The following is a 17,790-nucleotide window of genomic DNA, read 5'->3' on the forward strand; positions in this document are numbered from 1 at the left end:
GATTCGTCGACTTGAATTTCCTCGGCTTGTAGTCCTTCCAGACTCTACGCTGGAAATTCACGGATTTTGCGATGCCAGCAACGAGGCTTATGGTGCATGCATTTTTGTCATGTCCTAGGGTCAGCATTCCAGCAGTCACTTACTGTGTGCCAAATCTCGTGTGGCTCCTTTGAAGACACTTACAGTACCAAAGTTGGAGCTTTGTGGAGCGGAGTTGCTGGCTAGGCTCATATCTGAGATAGCTGGAATGAATGTATTCAAGGGAAGGTGTTACTGTTGGTGTGATTCTGCCGTTGCGCTCTCTTGGATTCGGGACGAGCCGTCAAGATTTAATATTTTTGTTGCAAATAGAGTGTCAACGATTCAGGAAATGACCGAAAAAATGGAATGGCGCTATGTTCCCACAGCTTTAAACCCAGCCGACATTCTGTCTCGAGGGGCTCATCCGACTGAGCTGAATGAGTCACCTCTTTGGGCTCATGGTCCTCCATTTCTTTGCGGCTCCTCAGATGACTGGCCACCCACTGTGCTACCTGATAAGCCAGCCCTTGAACTTCGTCGGAAGGCTCTTCTGCTCAAATCGCCCTACATGGACATTATTGCTTCTTTGCAACGCGTTTTCGGATACATTCACAAGTTTTGCAACCGAATTCGGCGCCCCGGTCTCACTGTCGCAGACATTGAACATGGAACCCAGGTATTGCTACGACTAGTCCAGCGTACTCATCTATGGGAGGACATGAAGTCTCTGCGGGCAAGGGGAGCAGTCTCCTCATCGAGCTCAATCGCATCGTTATCGCCATTCATGGATCAGTTTGGACTTCTCAGGGTAGATGTTCGACTGAAAAGCTCTTCGTTGGAATTTGATGGCCGTCATCCAATCATCTTGCCCAGCAGCCATCCACTGACTCTTGCAATAATCTCCCATTTTCATGAGCGGAATCTGCACGCTGGTCCTCGAGCTTTGCTTGGACTAATTCGTTCCCAATATTGGCCTATTGGGGGGAGGAAGACGGTAAACAAGGCAGTAAACAAGTGCGTAAGATGCTTTCGACTGAAGCCCAGGGTATTGGAGCATATTATGGCGGATCTTCCAAAGGAGCGGCTCGATGGTTCTCATGCCTTTGAGATCACAGGCGTGGACTTCTGTGGGCCGTTTTTCTACAAACCGGAGGCACGCAACAAGGCTCCAATCAAGTGCTACATCTGCATCTTCATTTGTTCCGCTACCAAGGCTGTTCATCTGGAGCTTATAAAGGACTTATCCACAGTTGCTTTTCTACATGGACTAAGGCACTTCATATGTACTAGACGAAAGCCGCGGCAAATTTGGTCAGACAACGCAACCAATTTTGTCGGCGCTAAGAATGAGCTGATGGAATTAAAGCGCCTGGTCCTCAGCGATGACCATCAGAAGGCGCTGCTGGATTTTTGCTTGGTCGAGGCTATAGACTGGCATTTCATTCCTCCGCGCTCCCCTCATTTTGGTGGTCTATGGGAGGCTGCAGTGAAGACGGCCAAGTACCACTTCTACCGTGCGATAGGCAACTCGGTTCTTGGATTTGACGAGCTGCGGACGCGGTTGTGCCACATCACGGCAGTGATTAATTCAAGACCTTTAGTTTCAATTTCAGAGAGCCCTGCCGATCTAGACGTTCTAACTCCAGCGCATTTCTTGAATGGTGGCCCTCCTGCTTCGTTCGCTGAGCCTGACGTCACGCAGCTAAACTTCGATCGCCTGGACGGCTGGCAGCGCGTTTCGTACCTGCAGCAGCTCTTTTGGTCCCGGTGGAAGGAGGAGTACATATCGTCACTGCAGCAGCGCTCAAAGTGGCGCACTGTGAAGCCTAGTTTAGCTGTCGCCGATTTGGTTCTTGTCAAGGATGAGAATCTTCCTCCCATGAAGTGACCACTGGCGAGAGTGGTCGAGCTTTTGCCTGGACGAGATGGCGTTTCCCGAGTTGCTGTGCTGAAGACGTCATCTGGAATCACAAAGCGCGCCGTCAACAAGCTGTGCCTACTGCCAAATGCTGTTGCTGTTGAAAGTCAGGCTTCCAACGGGGGGAGTATGTCAGATCAAGCAGCTTAAATATTTTAAATTATTGCCAGTGGTGCGGTCCAAAGGAAATGCATTTTGGTGTTGTCGTTTGCACTGCAAAGATCATTTGCTACCGCATATGCGCATGCAGTGGAATTATTTCGTCTCCTTATGTCGCTATCTCTCGGACTCGGCTTAACAGCGTCCCCGAGCAGCTCTAACGCACTCGGGCTGTCTCGGACCCACAACGCTTCCTATGCTAATGCTAATTCGATTGGTGGCGTTTCGCCATCTGCCATCTGTTCTATCTAGAACCACCAGCCGATTATAAAAACAATTGTGTTGAGTAAGGTAGTCTTGAGTAGTCTGAGGTACTCAGACTAGCACAGCGTAATACTTGATACAGCCGAACATCATTGATAATTACTCTTATCAGTCTAGTGTGTGGGTAGTCGGAAGCTCACATCTTTTTTATGTGGTTTTGTAATCTACAAAATGTCTACATAAGAGTGAAAAAAAACCCATATTGATATTTACATCTATAACTATTCTGGAGTAGTCTCTGTGGCTTCTTATTTAGGCACGTCGGACTCAACCAGATTACTTCCGGCATTCAACTGGCCCTGCTGGACATCAACTGAGGATTGCTTTTGTTCGCTTGGAGCTTGGGGCTTCAAAACACTTTTCTCCCGGGATCGTAGAAGATTATCGAGTCCGCCAAAAGGAGCCTCAATGACAACGTAAAGCAGATACGAAATGAAAATAGTGATCCCAAAGTCAGACCAAAATTTCTGCATCTGAAAATCATCAATGAGGTTAGTTAAAAACGAGGGGGAACGTTGTGAGTTGCTGCGGCCACCGCAACTCTACAGTTATACCCGATACTAAGTCAGTATGGCTCTCCTCCGGCAGCGCCGTTAATATTAAACGACACGACAAAGAGTGCGTGCGAGAGAGACAGAAAATCAGTCTGAGCGTGACGTCGGGCGCTGCGTAGCCAATGCAAATTGATTTGTTCCTTTTGGCTACAAAAATTATCTGATCTGATCCAGATTCAGCAATCTGATAGATATGGTCATTATCTATGATTTTCCCTTTTTAGTTTTCTCAAATCTGCAATATTGTGGATGCAACAGATTTTCTCCCTTTTTGGCTCGGAAGGGGGTGGGGCGAAATTTTGAGATATACGTTTTATAGTGAGATCTAACAGGAGTGCGGATACTAAATTTGGTTACTCTAGCTTTAATAGTCTCTGAGATTTGTGAATATCCCCAGATTTGCATCCTTTGCGGGGGCGGAAGGGGGTGTGGCGAAATTTTGAAACAAACTCGTCTCGGTCCGATATATTAGCAGTGTGGATACCAAATTTGGTTGCTCTAGCTTTTATAGTCTCTGAGATCTAGGCGCTAATGTTTTACTCTAAGCAAAGCCGCCTATGCTACGTGTGTGTTAGAGTGAGACAGAGCGAGAAAGAGTGAAATTGTTTTCGTGATTCTGGCTGTAATAATTATACGATCTGGTTCAGATTTTGCACTCTAGAAGATATAGGCATCTTCTACGATTCTGCGTTTTTAGTTTTCTCGTATCGTCGAAATTGTGGATGCCACAGATTTTCGCCCTTTGTGGGGGCGGAAGTGGGCGGGGCAAAGTTTTGAAATATTTTTGTAGCAGTGACATATCACAGAAGTCTGGATCCAAAACATCGTTGCTCTAGCTCTTATAGTCTTTGAGCATTAGGCGCTGAAGGGGACGGACAGACGGACAGACGGACGGACGGACAGACGGACAGACAGACATGGTTCAATCGACTCGGCTATTGATGCTGATTAAGAATATATATACTTTATGGGGTCGGAAACGATTCCTTCTGGACGTTACACACATCCACTTTTACCACAAATCTAATATACCCCAATACTCATTTTGAGTATCGGGTATAATAAGCAACCATCAACTACTAGAAACAAAACCTACTACAGTTTGTCCGAGAAATAAGTATTAGTACGAACGCTTCTACTGTTGACTTCCTGTACGAAAAGGTGTCAGATGTACACGGAATAGGAGAGTCTCGAGAGAGGCTGCCACAATGGCGAGGATAGGAAACTGTTGGCCAGACCGCCATGGCCCTGCATGCAGGCAAAGACGATCCAACACAGGGCTAAGGGCCAGCCCACTCTGGTAAGCGTGTAGTACAGAAACTCCTTGAGGGTGGACAGGGGTGGAGCACTCCATTGGGTCGCAGGGTACAGGGCAAACATCGAGGTGAAGATCATGGCCAGACTAAGAACCCATCCAGACCATACCAAAATCCGGCTTATTTGGAACTTCTTCCTACAATTCAGGTGAAGAAAATATCCAAAAAGAATCAGCCAAGGTGCCGAATGAGTATGTGTGGCAGAATACAGTTTCCTTCCGGCATCTCCTTCGGTTCCATTCCTGCAATTAAATGGGGTTGAAGAACTCCAACGACAAACAGAAGCATCGTGGACCTACTTGAAGAGCAATGAGTATTTGTTGACTATCATCGTGGCAAAGAGGCAGGACGATAGTAGGAGAACAAGAACCGCGATGCCAGCTGCTGCCTTTTTGCCCCACTTATACAGTGCAATCAGCAGAAGCGGAGAGATTATATAAAGCTGCATATCCACTGCCCAGTACCATGTGTGATCCAGGCACTGAAAACGATTATCGTACAAATGGTAATAAGAGTAGATCTATGACTTACAATATTGCTTGTAGCATAATTCTGCACGAAGAGCAGCGTCCAGAACCAGCCCTTTTCATAGGCGGCTGTACCATGGAATCCACCTTTAAAATAAGGTCCCCCAGAAACAATGGGCGTCAGCTTTATGTAAACTAGGATTGCTATTGCAAGTATCGGCACGATCCGTATAATACGATGAAGATACATAAGCGGCACATTCAGTTTTCCTTTGGATCTGTAAGAAAATTGGCAATAATTCTCGATGGATACAAAATATCTCAAACACTTACTTATCCATTGAGCGAAGAGCAACCGTAGCCACTAGTAGGCCAGCAATAAAGAAAAAGGAATCAACCGAAAAAAATCCGTGGAGAATAAAGCTGGAAAAGGATTCCGCGACCCACTAGCAAACAAAAAAACAGAGCTGAATGGTTTTTGCACATACAAGCATGAGGCCACTAAAACCGAAATCATATTGAAGGTATTTATATTTGGAGAAACAAAACAACACAGAATAGGGACATGCAGCGGATTCCATCAAGACAACTGATCACGTTCGGATTCGATTTGCTGTCGACAATGCGGAAGATGGCACGGGAACTTGACCGTGCCGAGCACATCTTCACAGTCACAGAGATACTACCTGGTAGGCAAAATACGAGTTAAATCATTCTGTAAATCATTCCGTTCTCTCCGGTCCTCACTCTGATCCTGGCACAGAAAGTAGTCGTAGAGCGTGCATAGACCCACGATAGTACCCATCAAGCCAAGAAGTACACTGCAATCCATAGTATGAGTCACAGAAATTGATTATGATAAGGTCTAACTTACACTGTGAAAATGGTCATTCCATCCCAAGGTTTCGATTCACTTGTCTGATAGCTGGCCTCGCTAAATTTTATATTTGTGCTGCTTGAGTTCAACAAATTCTGCATTAACTGCTCCAGAAACGTATCCATATGTGCCGCAGAGCAGGAAGCCGGAAAGCAAGATGCGATCTTGATCGAAATGGATACGGCGGGTACAATTAGAAAACAGTACTTTCCATGTATGCTGTGACTACTGGTGATCTCCTCGCTGATCTTGACTCATCGAAGTTACCCAGATGGTAGACATTGCCGGACAGCACTCCTGAGGGAATGGAGCCCCAAGCATCGATCACTGCTCACAAAATTCGTCAACTTCAGTTCTCATTGACTTGAATATAATTTTCATTATTTACTTACTCTTAAGGGCCCATAATTTTCCAGTAGTGAGCGCCTGCATGAACTGAGCGATGTCCGCGAAACACAACAGATCCTCCTGACTGGGTATTCGGGGGTGGAAAAGATCCAAGTCCGGGAGCAATTCATACGGAAGTTTTCGGTAAACTTCCCAGCGGGCGGAGACTTTTTAAACGCTGGTAATCTTGCAGGACATCTCCGTCTTTCAGTTGTGCGGCACTGACAAGTACCAGTCCGCAGACAAGTAGACTGCTTAAAACGTTCACCATGCTAATACTTTTTCGATTGAAGGCATTGCACCTTTTGACTGTGATTTTATAGGAATGTTTTGAGGGAAATCTGGAGATAACATTATCAGTGTGTCAGCTCTCGAGTCGAGTATATCAGCCAAAATGCTTAATTCAGTCAAACATCACCGATAAGGAGCAATCCGTCTAAATTCTATGTAGTCACAAGATCATTTATCTATAATCTTTTCCCAGGTAATCAAACGATTATTGACTTTTGATGGATTAAATTTGGTTTTAATATGAGTGAGTAAGAAAAAAACGGAGAAAACTAAAGTTTAGCTAAACATGGATGTAGACAATTTTTTCTATAATTCTGATCATTGCTTAATGATAGCCAATGTGCAATTATTACCATTAGTGGTGGCAGATCCTTTCTTTGTTTCAATGTTTTTTCCAATTCTCATGACAAGTAGCAGCAAAATGGCGAGAGTTCGTGAAGAGATTCCGCCTCCCCGCAACAACCAAATTTAAAACGAGGGGGAACGTTGTGAGTTGCTGCGGACACCGCAACTCTACATTTATACCCGATACTTAGTCAGTATGGCTCTCCTCCGGCAGAGGCCGCTAATATTAAACGACACGACAAAGAGTGCGTGCGAGAGAGACAGAAAATCAGTCAGAGCGTGACGTCGGGCGCTGCGTAGCCACTGCAAATTGATTTCTTGCTTTTGGCTACAAAAATGATCCGATCTGATCCAGATTCAGCGATCTGATAGATATGGTCACTATCTATGATTCTGCGTTTTTAGTTTTCTCGAATGTGCAATATTGTGAATATAACAGATTTTCGTCCTTTGTGGGTGCGGAAGGGGGTGGGGAGAAATTCTGAAATATAGGTTTTATAGTGAGATCTAACAGAAGTGCGGATACCAAATTTTGTTACTCTAGCGATAATAGTCTCTGAGATTTGTGGATTTTCGTCCTTTGCGGGGGCGGAAGGGGGTGTGCCGAAATTTGGACACGAAACAGTCAAGGTCCGATATCACAGGAGTATGGATACCAAATTTGGTTGCTCTGGCTCTTATAGGTTCTGAGATCCTTGAACTCATATTTTGCAACTGGCAAAACCGACCATGAAACCTGTGTTTTTGAGAGAGACAGAGCGAGGAAAAATAAAATTGTATTCTTGATTCTGGCTATAATAATTATACGATCTGGTTGAGATTTTACATTCTAGAACATATAAACATCCTCTACGATTCTGCCTTTTTTGGTTTTATCGTATCTTTAAAAACGTGGATGCCACAGATTTTCGTTCTTTGTGGGGCGGAAGTGGGCGGCGCGAAGTTTTGAAATATTTTTGCGGCGTTGTGGGGTGGGGTGGGGAGACCTGAAAAGAAGGGAGAATCTGTTAGGAACACAACATCGAAGTGGGCCCTGAACTATCACTTGGAGCCGTTCAGAACTGGCTCTGGGAATCATTCAGTACAAATATCGAAAGTACAGGGAACATAAAGTAAATAAAAATTCAATTACAAAACAAAGCCCATGAACGAATATTTCCTCACAGGTGCTGGAATAAGATGAATCCAACTATTAATAATCCACGTTCCCCATTCACCCTTTCGCGGGGTATTTTCGGATCCATGGGATCCTTCGACTTTACCGACCAGCATCAGCAGCAGCAGCCGGAGCTGCAGGTCCCCCCCGAAGGTTCCGGCGACAAGAATGGACTCAATGCGATGCCCTTCCTAGGCCAAATCCACACTAGTCTTCTGCTTTCGCGCCCAATGGGTCCAATAGGTCGCGCACACCCCCCCACCTTCCCTCCGATGGGTGATTCAGATGGGTGAGCGGCAGCAGCTCAGACTCCCCTTCCCCCTAGGACATAACTTACCCCCGGCTCCCCTGCAGATTCAATGCTGTGCCACAGATGGCATCGATGGGACCACCGCCCGTGTTGAGCTCCCTCTGGACAGCCGGCGCTTCTCCGGACAGCCGCGGAGACTACTACGACGGCCCGCACAAAGAGTACTCCGACGGCCGCTACGACGGCGACTACGAGGGCGACTACTCGATGCCCACCGAGGAGGACCAAGAGGAGGAGTCGTGCTCCTGTCAGGGCCAGAGCGAGTTCAGCTCGATAGAGCGCACCGAGTCGGACTCGGAGTGGGAGGAGCTCTCCGACGGCCCTTCCCCCAGGGTCTCTCCGCTGGAGTCCCTCGGCGCAGTCGTGCTCTCCACAATGCAGCCGGAGCACAGTCAGCGCATGGTGGCCTTGTACCACCTCCTCTTGGAGACCGCTGTGGTCAAGGTCGTGCTGCTGGTGATGCAGATGCTGTGCTGCGCGGTGTTCTGGCTGGTCGAGAAGACTGTGGTCGTCAACGAAACCGTCGGCTCGATGCGCCTCCGATTGTGGAACAGCAAGTTCAAGCTGCGCACCATCCAGCGCCAGTTGCTGTGGCGCATGGCCAATGCCCGGGGCGACGAGACGCTCGTCTTCTTTGCCGTGCTCATGACCACTCCCTGGCTGTTCTCCCTCAGCCTCCTGGGATTCATCCTGTCTTTGGCGGCGCTCCTGAAGAAGACCGTCGAGGAGCTGGTGTTCCAGATACGCCTGCACCTCGTGATCTAGGGGGAAGCCATCGAGCAGAAAGCAGCAAGCAGTATCCAATCACACACTGACAGAAGACAAACGTCCACACGCCCGACACTCCACTCCTCCCCTCAGAGATGTTTGCACTTTCCATTTGGGCATCTATTTTCGTTGATGCCAGAATCGTAATGCACGGAATCGTCTCTCCGTTTTTGGACGCAATGAAAATATATGCCGAAATATTCGAAATTCAAAGTCAAATTCAAACAAGAGTTTCCAGTCGATCAGATATATCGTTTATGCATATTACGATCCGTTCCGTTTGGACGGGAGTCCAATTGCTCATCGTTCATCCCCGTTATTGCATTTATTATTATTTTTATTTCGCTGCATATTTGTTCTGCAATTTATTCAATAATAATCGGAGGAGGAGAGCATGCAGCAGCAGCAAAACATTTCCGCTGCAGCAGCGATTGTGGCAGCCGTGGGGCCTTTGTTGCCACCAATTGCAGGCCCCCGCATACGCACTTCGGAGGCACGGAATCCACCAGAAGCGGCAACAAATGAATCATTAAATATTCACTGTACTCTTATTGATTCAGTGATCAAAACAACACAACAAAAGCGTCATCATCCACGATCCACGACCCATTATACCTGATCCAGAATCCGTAGAAGCATCCATTTTCAGGGCTCTTTTGGGCGCTGGTTGGGGTACGCCTCCGATTTCAATCCCTTGCCACACGGGCAACCCGAGCAAGCCCCGATATGTAAACAGGGTCAAGACTACCTGTGCGAAGGGGGCCAAGGGAGGCGTCGGCATAAGACTCGGCCCGGAAGTGGACATACTCGTGTGCAGCCCTTTCGCCCGGCTATTGATATTCCCATTTGTGATTACAGTCTGTAGCGCCACAGCAGCTCTTATAGTCTTTGAGCACTAGGCGCTGAAGAGGACGGACAGACGGACGGACGGATGGACGGACGGACAGACAGACAGGGCTCAATCGACTCGGCTATTGATGCTGATCAAGAATATATATACTTTATGGCGTCGGAAACGATTCCTTCTGGACGTTACACACATCCACTTATACCAAAAATCTAATATACCCCAATACCCCCAATACCCCAATAGCCACTGCAAATTGATTTCTTGCTTTTGGCTACAAAAATGATCCGATCTGATCCAGATTCAGCGATCTGATAGATATGGTCACTATCTATGATTCTGCGTTTTTAGTTTTCTCGAATGTGCAATATTGTGAATATAACAGATTTTCGTCCTTTGTGGGTGCGGAAGGGGGTGGGGAGAAATTCTGAAATATAGGTTTTATAGTGAGATCTAACAGAAGTGCGGATACCAAATTTTGTTACTCTAGCGATAATAGTCTCTGAGATTTGTGGATTTTCGTCCTTTGCGGGGGCGGAAGGGGGTGTGCCGAAATTTGGACACGAAACAGTCAAGGTCCGATATCACAGGAGTATGGATACCAAATTTGGTTGCTCTGGCTCTTATAGGTTCTGAGATCCTTGAACTCATATTTTGCAACTGGCAAAATCGACCATGAAACCTGTGTTTTTGAGAGAGACAGAGCGAGGAAAAATAAAATTGTATTCTTGATTCTGGCTATAATAATTATACGATCTGGTTGAGATTTTACATTCTAGAACATATAAACATCCTCTACGATTCTGCCTTTTTTGGTTTTATCGTATCTTTAAAAACGTGGATGCCACAGATTTTCGTTCTTTGTGGGGCGGAAGTGGGCGGCGCGAAGTTTTGAAATATTTTTGCGGCGTTGTGGGGTGGGGTGGGGAGACCTGAAAAGAAGGGAGAATCTGTTAGGAACACAACATCGAAGTGGGCCCTGAACTATCACTTGGAGCCGTTCAGAACTGGCTCTGGGAATCATTCAGTACAAATATCGAAAGTACAGGGAACATAAAGTAAATAAAAATTCAAATACAAAACAAAGCCCATGAACGAATATTTCCTCACAGGTGCTGGAATAAGATGAATCCAACTATTAATAATCCACGTTCCCCATTCACCCTTTCGCGGGGTATTTTCGGATCCATGGGATCCTTCGACTTTACCGACCAGCATCAGCAGCAGCAGCCGGAGCTGCAGGTCCCCCCCGAAGGTTCCGGCGACAAGAATGGACTCAATGCGATGCCCTTCCTAGGCCAAATCCACACTAGTCTTCTGCTTTCGCGCCCAATGGGTCCAATAGGTCGCGCACACCCCCCCACCTTCCCTCCGATGGGTGATTCAGATGGGTGAGCGGCAGCAGCTCAGACTCCCCTTCCCCCTAGGACATAACTTACCCCCGGCTCCCCTGCAGATTCAATGCTGTGCCACAGATGGCATCGATGGGACCACCGCCCGTGTTGAGCTCCCTCTGGACAGCCGGCGCTTCTCCGGACAGCCGCGGAGACTACTACGACGGCCCGCACAAAGAGTACTCCGACGGCCGCTACGACGGCGACTACGAGGGCGACTACTCGATGCCCACCGAGGAGGACCAAGAGGAGGAGTCGTGCTCCTGTCAGGGCCAGAGCGAGTTCAGCTCGATAGAGCGCACCGAGTCGGACTCGGAGTGGGAGGAGCTCTCCGACGGCCCTTCCCCCAGGGTCTCTCCGCTGGAGTCCCTCGGCGCAGTCGTGCTCTCCACAATGCAGCCGGAGCACAGTCAGCGCATGGTGGCCTTGTACCACCTCCTCTTGGAGACCGCTGTGGTCAAGGTCGTGCTGCTGGTGATGCAGATGCTGTGCTGCGCGGTGTTCTGGCTGGTCGAGAAGACTGTGGTCGTCAACGAAACCGTCGGCTCGATGCGCCTCCGATTGTGGAACAGCAAGTTCAAGCTGCGCACCATCCAGCGCCAGTTGCTGTGGCGCATGGCCAATGCCCGGGGCGACGAGACGCTCGTCTTCTTTGCCGTGCTCATGACCACTCCCTGGCTGTTCTCCCTCAGCCTCCTGGGATTCATCCTGTCTTTGGCGGCGCTCCTGAAGAAGACCGTCGAGGAGCTGGTGTTCCAGATACGCCTGCACCTCGTGATCTAGGGGGAAGCCATCGAGCAGAAAGCAGCAAGCAGTATCCAATCACACACTGACAGAAGACAAACGTCCACACGCCCGACACTCCACTCCTCCCCTCAGAGATGTTTGCACTTCCATTTGGGCATCTATTTTCGTTGATGCCAGAATCGTAATGCACGGAATCGTCTCTCCGTTTTTGGACGCAATGAAAATATATGCCGAAATATTCGAAATTCAAAGTCAAATTCAAACAAGAGTTTCCAGTCGATCAGATATATCGTTTATGCATATTACGATCCGTTCCGTTTGGACGGGAGTCCAATTGCTCATCGTTCATCCCCGTTATTGCATTTATTATTATTTTTATTTCGCTGCATATTTGTTCTGCAATTTATTCAATAATAATCGGAGGAGGAGAGCATGCAGCAGCAGCAAAACATTTCCGCTGCAGCAGCGATTGTGGCAGCCGTGGGGCCTTTGTTGCCACCAATTGCAGGCCCCCGCATACGCACTTCGGAGGCACGGAATCCACCAGAAGCGGCAACAAATGAATCATTAAATATTCACTGTACTCTTATTGATTCAGTGATCAAAACAACACAACAAAAGCGTCATCATCCACGATCCACGACCCATTATACCTGATCCAGAATCCGTAGAAGCATCCATTTTCAGGGCTCTTTTGGGCGCTGGTTGGGGTACGCCTCCGATTTCAATCCCTTGCCACACGGGCAACCCGAGCAAGCCCCGATATGTAAACAGGGTCAAGACTACCTGTGCGAAGGGGGCCAAGGGAGGCGTCGGCATAAGACTCGGCCCGGAAGTGGACATACTCGTGTGCAGCCCTTTCGCCCGGCTATTGATATTCCCATTTGTGATTACAGTCTGTAGCGCCACAGCAGCTCTTATAGTCTTTGAGCACTAGGCGCTGAAGAGGACGGACAGACGGACGGACGGATGGACGGACGGACAGACAGACAGGGCTCAATCGACTCGGCTATTGATGCTGATCAAGAATATATATACTTTATGGCGTCGGAAACGATTCCTTCTGGACGTTACACACATCCACTTTTACCAAAAATCTAATATACCCCAATACTCATTTTGCAAACAGATGCAAAAAAAAACAAAACGGAGAAAATCCCTACTGCAGTCATCGACTGCGATACAACCTCTGGCGCTTACGTATAATTTCGTATAAAATATGTTCTATGTAAATAATCAACCAATTTATTTTCGGTTTTAGTTGCCGATCGTGTTCTGACATGATAATTATAGTACGAGAACAAAGAATACAATAAGTATAGACAATGGAAGAGATTACTTGGAAGAGTATAATTTTTATAACCGCTACTCAAAATGAGTATTGGGGTATATTAGATTTGTGGTAAAAGTGGATGTGTGTAACGTCCAGAAGGAATCGTTTCCGACCCCATAAAGTATATATATTCTTGATCAGCATCAATATCCGAATCTATTGAGCCCTGTCTGTCTGTCCGTCCTATATACAGCTAGTTATAGCAACGATATTTTGGATCCAGACTTCTGTGATATGTCACTGCTACAAAAATATTTCAAAACTTTGCCCCGCCCACTTCTGCCCTCCCAAAGGGCGAAAATCTGTGGTATCCACAAATCTCAGAGACAATTAAGTCTAGAGTAACCAAATTTTTCTCACTATAAAACCTATATTTCAGAATTTCGCCCCACCTCCTTCCGCCCCCACAAAGGACGAAAATCTGTTGCATTCACAATATTGCACATTCGAAAAAACTAAAAACGCAGAATCATGGATAGTGACCATATCTATCAGATCGCTGAATCTGGATCAGATCGGATCATTTTTGTAGCCAAAAGCAAGAAATCAATTTGCAGTGGCTACGCAGCGCCCGACGTCACGCTCTGACTGATTTTCTGTCTCTCTCGCACGCACTCTTTGTCGTGTCGTTTAGTATTAGCGGCCTCTGCCGGAGGAGAGCCATACTGACTAAGTATCGGGAATAAATGTAGAGTTGCGGTGTCCGCAGCAACTCACAACGTTCCCCCTCGTTTATTAGTTGAATTTGTGAGTAAAGCGCTTGTCGAATAGTTATTTGTTAGATCTAATATCTCAAGTGGCTTCAAAGTCTTAACTTAATAGCAAACTTAAACATGTCTGGTCGGCGAAAAGTCATTGAATACAAGAAAACCATACTGGATCTAAATATGGGAAAGACAAAACACGACTATTAGCATCTTACATTTAACTATTCTGAAACAGTCGTTGTGGCTTCTTCCTTAGGCTTTTCAGGTTCATCCAGATTCCTTCCGACATTAAACTGATCCTGCTAGGCGCTAATGTTTTACTCTAAGCAAAGCCGCCTATGCTACGTGTGTGTTAGAGAGAGACAGGGCGAGAAAAAATGAAATTGTTTTCTTGATGCTGGCTATAATAATGATACGATCCAATTCAGATTCTGCAGTCTGAAAGATATGGGTATTCTCTACGATTCTGCGTTTTTGGTTTTCTCGTATCTTTAAAATTGTGGATGCCACAGATTTTCGCCCTTTGTGGGGGCGGAAGTGGGCGGGGCAAAGTTTTGAAATATTTTTGTAGCAGTGACATATCACAGAAGTCTGGATCCAAAACATCGTTGCTCTGGCTCTTATAGTCTTTGAGCATTAGGCGCTGAAGGGGACGGACAGACGGACAGACGGACGGACGGACAGACGGACAGACGGACGGACGGACAGACGGACAGATGGACAGACAGACATGACTCAATCGACTCGGCTATTGATGCTGATATACTTTATGGGGTCGGAAACGAATCCTTCTGGACGTTACACACATCCACTTTTACCACAAATCTAATATACCCCAATACTCATTTTGAGTATCGGGTATAAAAACAGGGTCATACCTTGCATCAGAGGAACAGCGGGGCATCGCTAGAAATGATCGGTAAAGCTTGAATGAAGGCGGCGGAAGGCGTGAAAGCGGGAGGAAAACTTACCCGAAGCATCCAGAGGGCCAGAAAACCAGGAAACCAGGAAAACCAGACGCGCACAAGAAAAACAAAGAAAACACCCGGCATCGCGAGAAAATAGTACGTTTCCAGTCCATTGAGGAATTCGCGATCCGGAAGTAGAATACGCACGCTGCGACATATCGAGTAGATCACAAAAACGACCTTACGCTTTATCGAGTGGAGCGTAAGGGCAACGCTGTGTCATATCGAGTAGGTCAGAATAGCGACCATACCCTATATCGGGCGGGGCAAAAGAAGCAAAAGAAGCACCCGGGTCGAGAACAAAGCAAACCTGGGACGCGGAAAACCGGGGTTTTCCGCCAATAAAAGAAAGGGGGAAGTGTGAGGAAAGGTATTCCCACAAGTAGGGGGCAGTATAGGGTTAAGCGCTAACGGCCGTTATCCGGGGATATCCGGAGGCGGCGAATTCCCGAGGAGAGCTCTCCCGGGGAACCAAGATGAGAGGGGAGGACCCCTGGAGAGAGAGCAGCGGGATGACGGGATCGGGCCGGCAGTGGCCCAGCGCATGACCAAATATGGTCATGAGATCACGCCACCAGCCAGGTCCCGTTGGAAAGCGACAAGGGAATGAAGGAACGCCGATGGAAAAATACGGGCACCGCATGGCGGAAAGTGCCGTTAGCGCCAGGCGGCATCGGCGGCGCCGACGCAGAAGCGAGCCTATAAGAGGAGGGCCGCGACCAGGAACGGGGAGAGTCAGCAAACGGAGCTAGCAAGAGTGAAGTGAATAGTGAGCCACAAGAGTGAGACCAAGCGAAGGGAAAAGAACTTTAGAAAGCGAACGCGTTGTGTGAGGATTGAGAGGCGGACTCGAGCGTGCAGCCAAGAGCGAAAGACCCCAATCCCTTGAACCAACGGTGCCACGCTTGAAGCGCATCCCACCAGGAGTGAGGCACCCTCGGGCCGAAAAGCCAAGTGAGTCGAGTGAGAGCGAACGCGTCAGGCGCCTGACTGAGAGGCGGATTTGGGCCACGTGCCAAGAATCGCTAGCCCCAGTCAGTAGAGCCGGCGGTGCCACGCTTGGCGACGCCGTGGGGAGCCCAGGGAGCGACACGCTCATCGAACCACAGAGGAGAACCAGGAGGAGAACCAGCACCGGAGTCGGAATAGCGTAGGATAGACTTAAGATACCAATAAAGCATATTAGCATACCAGTACAAGACCCAACCCGTGCCTTCTTACTTGTTTGTAGCGGCGTCTGCCGGAGGAGAGCCATACTGACTTAGTATCGGGTATAGCTGTAGAGTTGCGGTGTCCGCAGCAACTCACAACGTTCCCCCTCGTTTTATTTTGGAAATATACAAAACAAAACTTTATAATATATCGTCGAATTATTTATGTCGGGTCAAGCAGCTTAAATATTTTAAATTATTGCCAGTGGTGCGGCCCAAAGGAAATGCATTTTGGTTTTGTCGTTTCCAATGCCCCCACTGCAAAGATCATTTGCTACCGCATATGCGCATGCAGCGGAATTCTTTCGTCTCCTTATGTCGCAATCTCTCGGACTCGGCTTAACAGCGTCCCCGAGCAGCTCTAACGCTCTCGGGCTATCATACGCTCTCGCTCGCGTCTAAGCTTGCTGCATAGGGCCCGGCAGATTGGCCCTTCAGCCCTTGCATGGGCAGTTTTGAGCTAATCGTCGCAGCTATTAGATTAACATCCTCGCATCAATCGTTCGCCCAATCATTGCCATATGTACATACGCGATAAGTAGGTTTACATATGCAAATAAATTGTGAATTATAACAGCCTCTCGACTTTCATTAACTTCAAATTGCAACAGTTATTAAAAACGCCTAATAGCTTAACATTTGGTGACCCCGACGTGATTGTGCAATAAATAATCTATCAGTGCAATCACCAACTAATATAGCATTCAAAGATCTAAACTAATTGCCATCTCAACCAGTGTCATCAACCACATAAGTTATCCATAAGTTATCTATTGCTCGTGTTACTCTTTGCGACGATGGCAGCCATGTGACTAAAACTTTAGGACTTGCGTGGGATCCGGTTTCTGATCTACTATTATTTTCGCTCTCGGCCCTTCAATCTTCTTTGAATTCCTGCTAGCGCTCTGTTTTGTCATCCATAGCGCGATTCTACGATCCTCTCGGACTAGCTGGTCCCGTAATTACTAAATCCAAAATCTTTCTCCAGCGTTTGTGCCAAGAGAAGTTGTCCTAGGATGAAAGCCTTCCAGTCGCACTGAACACCGAGTGGCAGGAAATATGCACCAGGTTTGGTCAGATTCGTCGACTTGAATTTCCTCGGCTTGTAGTCCTTCCAGACTCTACGCTGGAAATTCACGGATTTTGCGATGCCAGCAACGAGGCTTATGGTGCATGCATTTTTGTCATGTCCTAGGGTCAGCATTCCAGCAGTCACTTACTGTGTGCCAAATCTCGTGTGGCTCCTTTGAAGACACTTACAGTACCAAAGTTGGAGCTTTGTGGAGCGGAGTTGCTGGCTAGGCTCATATCTGAGATAGCTGGAATGAATGTATTCAAGGGAAGGTGTTACTGTTGGTGTGATTCTGCCGTTGCGCTCTCTTGGATTCGGGACGAGCCGTCAAGATTTAATATTTTTGTTGCAAATAGAGTGTCAACGATTCAGGAAATGACCGAAAAAATGGAATGGCGCTATGTTCCCACAGCTTTAAACCCAGCCGACATTCTGTCTCGAGGGGCTCATCCGACTGAGCTGAATGAGTCACCTCTTTGGGCTCATGGTCCTCCATTTCTTTGCGGCTCCTCAGATGACTGGCCACCCACTGTGCTACCTGATAAGCCAGCCCTTGAACTTCGTCGGAAGGCTCTTCTGCTCAAATCGCCCTACATGGACATTATTGCTAATTCCAAGTATGCGAATTCATTTGCTTCTTTGCAACGCGTTTTCGGATACATTCACAAGTTTTGCAAC

General features: G+C 47.5%; 1 pseudogene; it reads right to left on the reverse strand.

Annotated features, from left to right (window-relative positions):
• Window positions 1-2,493: 2,493 nt before the first annotated feature.
• On the reverse strand, window positions 2,494-6,234 carry LOC113566852 (annotated as a pseudogene).
• Between the last annotated feature and the right edge of the window lie 11,556 nt (window positions 6,235-17,790).

This window comes from Drosophila persimilis, unplaced genomic scaffold, assembly GCF_003286085.1.
Source record: "Drosophila persimilis strain 14011-0111.01,24,50 unplaced genomic scaffold, DperRS2 tig00001110-arrow-arrow-pilon, whole genome shotgun sequence".
In the NCBI taxonomy this organism is placed as follows: domain Eukaryota; kingdom Metazoa; phylum Arthropoda; class Insecta; order Diptera; family Drosophilidae; genus Drosophila; species Drosophila persimilis.